We start from the raw sequence: 10,271 nt of genomic DNA, 5'->3' as shown, positions 1-10,271 counted from the left end.
TTGCATCATTCAAGGATAAATTTATGTCTGGGTAACAATTGAAATAAACTGGGCCTTTGTGAAGACTTGTTTCTATCATCCCTAGAAGGGAATCATCAAATTGCAGGAACCTTTGATCCCTGAGTGCAAGCAGGAGGGCTACGTTGAGTCCTTCCCTGTGCAGGGGTTTGATGGCTACTTGTATAAGTCCTATATGGATATAATTAAAATCCTTTTTTAACTTGTTAAGATTTGAAGGGTCTAAGAGTTGGATCTCTTCCATATCTGGAGAGTAATTGATAGTTTGTTCTACAGTCTTGATAGTTTCAGTGAAACTATACCATTCTTGTTTGTAAACTTCTTTGGTTGGGACCTTGGGTAAGGTCCAGTTTTGAAGGGACTGATCAAGGTCACTTGTTAGAACTTCATTACTAATTACATGACTTGGCGAACTGAAGTCGCCGACTAGTCTCGCAGACATGGTTCTACTAAGTCTACTCATAGTTTATCGGAACATATCCCCCTAACTAAGGTATACTTCCATCCACCAAAGGGTGAAGGAGATCTTAGTTGCTAATTAACCGCAATCTGGGTCTTACCTCTTGCCCAACGGCCCTAAAAGCCAACTAATACTCGCAACGCAACTCCCAGAGGACTGCCAGAAAGTAAAAAAGAGAAGGAGAGAAGAACTTAAAACTAAGAGTAGCCGAAATAGAGTTAGGCTCTGATACCAGTATATATATATATATATATATATGCATAATTATGGGGAGAAAACATGTTTTTTTTTATTATTTCAAGATTGGTATCAGTTTCGGTCTGGTTTTCCATGTTCGATGTGGTTTTTGGTGGGTTCGGTGCAGTCCAGTTTTCATCCGGTTCCATAATACCCCAAACTGAAACCGGATCAATAAGGATTTGGTTTGATTCGGTTTGGGATTTTTTGGTCTGTTTGACCGGTTCGGTTTAGGTTTTGCCACCCCTATTTTCGACAGTGTTGATAAACATAACCATGGCCATCTTAGCCACTTTAAACTAGAAATAAAGATAAACTTGGGTGGTTCATATCAAGGACCAAATCCAAAGAAACCCAACAACTGCAAAGCATGTAAAAGAATCAAGGAAAAGATTCTAGGTAACAAGAAGAGATTTGATAACACTCTCCACAAAACTCAAAATTGGCAACAACTTCATCTAAGAGTTCAGACGGTCCAAAAATACCGGGAACGGCTGAGAAATGTGAAACTTTCAGTAACGTTAGGATAGTTTCCCAAGAAAACCACCTCAAGAGCACAAATTCTCATGTTTCTGGCATTGACTTCTTCAAGAAAATAACTAAGACAAGTTATTATAAGGCAGCCAAGTCTTTTTCCCCACTGTAACAGTCATCTGAACTGCGACCTATGAACTGAAGTTTAGGTGTAATCAGGCAACCTCTCTATATTAGTAATATATCCCAATGACCAATATACATTTTACTTAAGTGACAGGTAAGCAAGTATAAACCATCAAAGCTACAATTTTCAATAAACAATATAGGTTTTACTCAATTAGCACTCAAGCTAGCATGAACCTTCCATTGAACTTTTCTCTTGATTTGAAAATTAGTGATATAAATATACCTATCTTCTGGTTTAAAGGACATCTTCATTTTCAAATCCAATGGTTTATATTCATATGGACTAACACTAAACCGGGCATCATCTAAAATGGGGAAAATTAATATTTCCTATTAAACTGATTTTGATCCATATCAAAAACAGACAGAATTGGGAAATATTCACATATATTATCCCAAATATAAGACGTCAGAAATAAACTAAAGTAACTGATGAGAGAAGCTACCTTAGATAGAGAGTATGAAACACTTGAGGAAGGAGTCGTTGAAGAGGTCTCAACTGAGATTCCCAGAGGCGAGCCAGTCTCCAAAAGAGGGTCTATCTGGGTTCTTAGCCAGACGCAAAGAACCCACGGCATTATACAGAGAGAGAGCATGCGAGAGAACCATACCTCACAACTATCAAGCTAAACCCAGTGGAAGATGCTTTCCTTGAACCCCAAAACCAAAAATGGAAAAGTAGATTGAGAGAGAGAGAGAGAACATCCCTATGAAAAATCAATTCATGCGCAGTGAGAGAGATCCTTTCGGCTGCACGGTCACAGGTTTGCTACTCGGGAGAGAGAGAAAGAGAGAGAAATAGATAGATAGAGAGATAGAGAGAGAGAGAGAGAGAGAGAGAGAGAGGGGTTTAATGTTCATATGAAGAGAGATTGATCCTTTAGGTTGCTTTTGGAAAGAAAACTGATGGAAGTTTGAATTGGGGGGGGGGGGGGGGGGGGGAGGGTACACCCCTCTTAACAAGATCCCAAGTAAACCCAAATCAGAAAAATCAACAATAAGGTAAAAAAAATATCAATCCACTCTGATTAAGGTCAAACTTTAACCAACACTCACAAACAGTTAGAATAGGTGATCCCCAGTGATCAGGCTCAAAATGTGGTCGAAGGTCAGTCTTGGAGGGTTCTTTCAATCCCCAAAATATGAGCAAGATTGAATGGTTAGATTTAGAATAAAAAATTAATTTTCAGATAACCAAATCAAAGCAGGTTTAGGAGATTTTTTAAATCCGCAGATCAGAGGGTCTGATCCCTCTAAAACTCAGGTCGATGGGTCCTCTTGGATGACCCTTCAATGGCCTGAAATCCTAACCCAATCCTATGAGGATTCCCTAGAATGAGAAATCAAAGTTCTATTAAATACCCCCAAAAAACAGGGGTACCGCCAGCCAAGAACACAACCAAAATTGCTTTTAAAATTAAGAAAAAAAAATCCAGAATGAAATGGCAGATGGAGAATAATTGCAGCAGGTATATATATGATTAAATCTCACGAAAAAATTTAAAAAAGAAACGGAAGAACACTGGCTGAACTTACTTGATATCGCAAGGAAGGAGGAGAAGGATAAGACAAGATAAAAATCAGTTTCCCACTTGATGCTATTCAGAATCTCACTGAAGTTGCAGCTGCTGTTTCCCACAATAGCACCCTGTTTCTCACAACACCATTGAAGCAAAAGCTCAAATTCTAATTCATCATAAATTGTTGGCAAGGTCCCATTACAAACTGTGCTTTTATAGAAAAACTAAAGACACTCTCCTAATCTGATGAAGAATGTAGAATCCTACTTGCTAATAGCAACATAACAACCCAAATGGAAAACAAAACTCCAAAAGGAAACATCTCACGCAAGGTGAGAGAGTTTAAAACAAAATAAACAACTTAAAAAAACAACTAACACTAAGCCCATGAACTGGGCTGGACTTAATCCCTGTCGAGCCAAAGGTTGTATGACTTCTTCTTGGGGGAGTGAGGTACTTCCTGTCCTGTCTGCATCAAAGTTACCCACTTACCCTTGGTTTGGAGCCGTTACAACACGTGCTCATCAAAAGTGAGCGCATAAATCACAATAAATGGTTTGTGGCCACAAATCACAAAGAGCTCCTCAGCTATTTGTGATTTTTAATTATCTTAATTTATATTAAATAGAAATAAGGAAGGATCATAATCATAGCAAACATCAGGAAAATAAAAATATGTTAGATAAATAGAAACATAAATCATACCAAAGCGAACCTATATGAATCATCTCTATCACTTTTCTAAGAATCTTAATGAAGAGAAGGAATCTAATTTTGGGATAGAGATGATACATGATGGACAATCATCCTCCTTGCCCGAAAATAGAAACATCTGATATGAAAGAACTATAGATTATCTCCTTCCAACCAGTGGCTTACAGGCGATATCAATGCAAGCTGCAGAAACAACCCCCAACGGGTACACTAGATCTTTTACAAGAAACCAAGAGGAGAGAGAGATTCAATAGGAGTCACGGCACCTAGGTAATCATAATTCCATCCCTTTTTTGGGTAATTGCAAAAATCATATAAATTTTCCTCATTTTAACTTCTGAATCTTTTACATACACCTCTACACCATACCAAGTTCTTACGAGACTCCTTTTCTTTTCATCACTGATGCAGGCAAGGAGTACCTCACTTACTCCCCGCAAGATACTAAGAAGAAATCATAAAACCTTTGGCTCGACAATGATTAAGTCAAGCCCAGTTCATGGGTTCAGTGTTAGATTTTTTTAAATTGATTATTTTGTTTTAAACTCCCTAACCTTGTGTGGGATGTTTCCTTTTGGAGTTTGATTTCCTTTTTGGGTTATGTTTGCTATTTAACAAGTAAGATTCTACATTCCTAATAAGATTAGGAGTTTCTTATTAATTTTTCTATAAAAGCACAGTTTGTAAGGGCCTTGACCACGATTTATGATGATAAGAATTTGAGCTTTTGCTACAATGGTGTTGTGAGAAACAAGGTGCTACTGTAGGAAACAGCAGCTGCACTTTCAGTGACATACTGAATAGCATCTAATGAGAAATCTGATTTTTATCTTCTCTTATCCTCTCCTTCTTCCCTGCAATATCAGGTAAGTTCAGCCATTGTTCTTTAAGTTCTTTTGTGAGGTTTAATCAATATATAACCTGCTGCAAATAATCTCATCTATTATTTCATTCTGGATTTTTATAAAGAGATTTTGGGCTGTGTTCTTGGCTGGTGCCTGGTGGTACCCATGTTTTTGGGGTATTTGAGAGAACTTCGATTTCCCATTCAAGGGAATCTAGCCATAGGATTGGGTTGGGATTTGAGGCCATTGAAGGGTCATCCAAGAGGACCCCTCAACCTGAGTTTTAGACAAGGTTCGAAAACTCGGGTCTCGGTGCCAACTCGGACTCTTGAAAAACCGAGGGTGCACTTTTTTTTTTCTCGACTCGAAGCCTCATCTCGGTGAGTTTTAGACCTAGTTTGGGTCTGAAACTTGGTATTCAGCCTATTTTAGGCCATTTAAACACAATTGCACTATCAGATTTTGCAAAAACAAAGTCCAAATAGGAGTTTCACTTATTGGGAAAGCAGGACAGACACTTACTTATGCTAGAAACCAGGACAGACACAGGACAAACACACTTATTTATGCCTAATATCATTTAAGTAAATTCATTTACTTAAGATATTATTCATAAATAAGCAAATACCCCCTATTTGAATCCAATAAAAATAGTTAAAAAATCAAATTCCAAAAGGAAAAAAAGTCAACCCCCCAGTTCAAGAACAAAAACTGGATTTTCGGCGGTAGGTGCAATTTTCAACTTTCTAATGCAGGGGTTTTTCTCAAATCTAAAAATTCCATAAATCTTAGTATGGTAAAACATTGCTAAAAACCAAAAGTGCGGTAAAATATTCATTTGTTTTGATGTCCAAAAAACTATTTTCATTCAGAGCGATTTTGACAGCATTCGCGCACACCGAATTAAGTTTGACCGGTACATAACTCCTTTAATATAATTCAGATTTAAGCAATCTTGGACTTGTTGGAAAGCTTTCAACAGCGAATGCTGTCAAAATCGCTCTGAATGAAAATAGTTTTTTGGACATCAAAACAAATGAATATTTTACTGCACTTTTGGTTTTTAGCAATGTTTTACCATAATAAGATTTATGAAATTTTTAGATTTGAGAAAAACCCCTGTATTAGAAAGTTGAAAATTGCACCTACCGTCGAAAATCCAGTTTTTGTTCTTGAACTGGGGGGTTGACTTTTTTTTCCTTTTGGAATTTGATTTTTTAACTATTTTTATTGGATTCAAATAGGGGGATATTTGCTTATTTATGAATAATATCTTAAGTAAATGAAATTTTAAACGATATTAGGCATAAATAAATGTTTGTCTTGTCCGTCTTGGTTCCTGGCATAGATAGGTGTCTGTATACCAAGATTTTCCAGCAAGATCTCGAGATCTGGCACTCATGTAAAGGACCTAGATGGGCATTTTCCTATGTCAAACCGAGTTCCGAGATCTCGGAGAGATCTCTGATCTCGCAGAGATCTCGTAGATATATTGTACTTTTATGACTCGACCCCCATCTCGTCTCGGGATTTCGAAAAACCGGGAAACTCGGCGAGATCTCGTGAGTTCTCGAACTATGGTTTTAGAGGGTTTCGACCCTCTGATCTGAAGATTTAAAAAATCTCCTAAACCTGCTCCGTTTTTGTTCCAGAGCTGAAAATTTATTTTTATTCTATATCTAACCATTGGATCTGGCTCACATTTTGGGCATTGATCTTCGACCAAATTTTGAGACTGATCAGGGACACTGATTTCCTACTGTTAGCAGATCTGAATTAGAGAATATTGCTTGAACGATCAATGTGATCAAACAAGCCTTGTATTTATAATAAGAGAGATTACAGGCTAATGTCCAAAATACCCCTAGCTTAGCCAACTTGACTAGGAGGTACATAAACATAAAATTACATCTGCAAAATGACCAAAATACCCCCATGGCCCGGAACCTCCCCTAGGAGGATCCGATGGTTGACCCGAATACCCGAGGTACTCAGACACCCCCAGGATCCAAATGCAGTAAGCACAAGTCACAAGCAACCAAAAGATTAAAATAATTACAAATTTACTTAGTCAAAGTGCGCACAAGTTGTACTATTTACATAAAGTTCCAGTCCTCTAGTCCACTTACTACTCCCTACATTCGGTTACATTTCATGTACATTCCCCAAAAGGAAAAGTAACCTACCTAGTATTTACAATGGATTTCCATCCATCAAAAGAATGTAAGGAAAGAACAAAAAGAAACAGAAAGTCGGTCTACATTATCAGTCCCCATTCACCATACACACTCGGATCGTCCAAGTAATAGGGGTCACACCTCTCTCCGTCCATATCAGCATATGGATCACCACCACAAACCTCTGGCTCGAAATCACCCTCTCAGCCACCGTAACATATACCTGCAGAATCATCTAAAAGATAAAAATCCACAGGGGTGAGCTCCACTAAGCCCAGCAAGTAAAGATAGACCACATACACAGAAGCATGAATCTTAAAATGCATGAATTAATTTTAAACCTAATTTTCATTTAATAATCAATGCCTAAGTCACTAGGTCTATGCCACGCCAACAACTCGGATAACGATCTCAGTTCCTTCCCATTTCCCTGAGACGTACCTCAATTGTTGTATGGGGCCCACATTGGTCATTGGTACGGTATACCTTCCCGTGGGTAGACCTCGATAATCATAGCCTGGACCCCGCCCCGGCATGTACTCCTCGGGACAAGGGGCTATGATCACCAGCACCTGAACCCCTGTTGGTAAGAGTTGTAGCATTAAGGAATTGACATCCCTAGCCATGTACATCTAAATAGCATCGTACGAGGTGTACAGTACTCCCGCATCCCATACTACGGCACACCATACCACTCGTTTCCAAGCTGACTACGGCGTCTATTCTAACACAAATATTCACAAAGCATATTTCACAGTACATTGTTCACGTTCATAAATCACAAATAACGGAAACAATAATTATCACATGTAAAACTGGAATTTAAATATGCAATTAAATAATGACAATTATATCCAAGAATGAAATCATACATTCCTAAAACAATCAAAGCCTATCCCACTTACCTTGTGATGATTGAGATAGAGATGTTGGGTTATGTTCCGTGTCGGTGGTCGGCGCAATTTGACGGGCGAACGGTAAAGTCCTACGAATGTTTAACCACATCCGGTGTTAGAAAGCGCCAAGAACTCGTGTGGAATCCTAGGGTTACCTCGTGGTAGGGTTAGGTAAGGTCTAGGACGTGTTCACGAGTGAAACGGCATCTCAGGTTGATGAGGCAATCAACCAGGACATGAACCTGAGATGGCAGTGTTTTAAAAACTGAAACAGTTATTCTCTGGTTGATGAACCAGTCAACTGGGATACCAACCTGAGATGGCAGTATTTTAAAAACTGAAGTAGCATTCTCTGGTTGATGACCCAGTCGACTAGGACATCGACCAGAGATGCACAGCAGCCCCAAAAATGCAGAAAACAGTATCTTTAATGGGTTTTGGGCTGAATCCTTATTCAATTGATCATGGATATTGTTCGCGTGATCATTACCATGAATTGGAGCCATGGTATGATCAATTTGCATGGAAAAATCGGGGTTTTGAAGGTGGGTACAGCTATGAGGGTAATTTCATGAATTAGTCTTTCATTAAAACTGCTCTATATGGCTGAACATGAATCAAGTATTTTAATTCGATAGGTTAGTATTAAGGTTAGCTTAGGGTTAGGGTTTATATATATGTAGGTTTTAGTTCTAATTCCATAAATTAAAACCCAATTTCATAAGCTACAGGAATTGAACAGAACATGGTTCATTCCAATACTTTGAAGAACGGCATGGGTTTAGTAAGGTTCACTATGATTAGGTTGGAGAGAAAATGAGGAGGTGAGGATTATTACCTTGGGTTAGCAAATCCAATTTAATCCGGCACTCTTCTTCTCCCTTTCTTCTTCTTCTTTTCTCTCCTCTATTTAATTCATACGGGTGGGAAACATTGCAAGTGAATGATTTAGTTATTAGATTAGATTTTTAATTTCCTTTACTACGTTAAATCATAAGTCGGTTTGGTGGGGTGTAGATAGATGTTAGTTTTTTTTAATTAATTAGAATAGTATGGAATGTCTTATTAGATAAGTTTGGGTTGATTTTTATATTAACTAATTATAGGGCGGTTTATGCATCTGAATAGTAAGCTGAATAGATGTCAGTTATCTAATACTTAAGATTTAAATAATTTACTATTTTATAATCCAACCCAATACAACTTCCTAGTTTTTGTATTTTTATAGAATTTTGTCTGTTTATGCATTAAGCCGATCCTTACGCAGATATTTGGATTTTGTGGGTCCTATTGGTCCCAGAATATTGGGAAAAACATCCCAAGCCATTAATCGGCATGCGGCAACGAGATCCCGGACCCAAAACACTGGGCCCCACGCCTCTAGAACATAATCCGCGGTGGTACAATTCTCTGGTTTATGTAGCAATCAACTAGTACATCAACCTGAGATTTTTGTCTTTGTTTTCTCCGTGTCGGAACATCCAAAAGTCGATGCGTTCCGCAAGCGAACCCACACGGACATAGTTTTAATACTAAAAACACCTAATACGAGGTTAGGATCCCTTACCATGAGGTGTACATCTGTGTGTGGATCCCACAACCGCACGGGGGAGGTATCTGTCATTTTATCGGCAGATGTCGAATTGATGCATGGATTCCTTCTTCCTCTTCTACCTGCTTGAATACCCAACTGATATTCCATAACGAACACGGTGCTATGACCTCGGGTTCCGGACCTACATTCGGATTCGAGTTAGGGTTTAGGTCGAAAATATGCCAAGTTGTAACATTCCCCCCACCGTACAGAAATTTCGTCCACGAAATTGACGTACCTTGTAAGTTAAAAAGGTATGGATATCTTTCTCGCATTTGTTCTTCACATTCCCAAGATGCTTCTTCAAGTGCATGGTTTCTCCAACACTCCTTGACATAAGTGACAGTACGGTTGCAGAGCTTGTGTTCTTTACGCCACAATATTTCCTTGGGCTGTTCTTCGTAGGACATATCCACTTCGAGTTGTACCGGTTCAGCAGTTAAAATGTGTGTTGGGTTTGGTTCATACTTTTTCAACATGGATATATGGAATACGTTGTGAACGCCTTCCAACGAGGGTGGTAGAGCCAGTTGGTACGCTATCGCTCCGATTTTCTTGAGAATCTCATAGGGTCTATATGTTCCTGTCACTTATGTCAAGGTGCGTTGGAGAAACCACGCACTTGAAGAAGCATCTTGGGAACGTGAAGAAGAGATGCGAGAAAGATATCCAAACCTTTTCAACTTACAAGGTACGTCAATTTCGAGGATGAAATTTCTGTAAGGTGGGGAGAATGTTACAGCTTGGCATATTTTCGACCTGAACCCTAACCCGAAGATCCGAAACCCGAGGTCATAACACCGTGTTCTTTATAGAATGTCGTTTGGGTATTCGAGCGGGTAGAAGAGGAAGAAGGAATCCATGCATCAATTCGACGTCTGCCGATAAAATGACAGATACCTCCCCCGTGCGGTTGTGGGATCCACACACAGACGTACACCTCATGGTAAGGGATCCTAACCTTGTATTAGGTGTTTTTAGTATTAAAACTATGTCCGTGTGGGTTCGCTTGCGGAACGCATGGATGTTCCGACACGAAGAAAACAAAGACAAAAATCTCAGGTTGATGTACTAGTTGATTGTTACATCAACCAGAGAATTGTACCACCGCGGATTATGTTTTAGAGGCACGGGGCCCAGTGCTTTG

The sequence above is a fragment of the Telopea speciosissima genome, chromosome 4, assembly GCF_018873765.1.
Source record: "Telopea speciosissima isolate NSW1024214 ecotype Mountain lineage chromosome 4, Tspe_v1, whole genome shotgun sequence".
Lineage (NCBI taxonomy): Eukaryota > Viridiplantae > Streptophyta > Magnoliopsida > Proteales > Proteaceae > Telopea > Telopea speciosissima.
Note: the sequence above shows the minus strand (reverse complement) of the source record.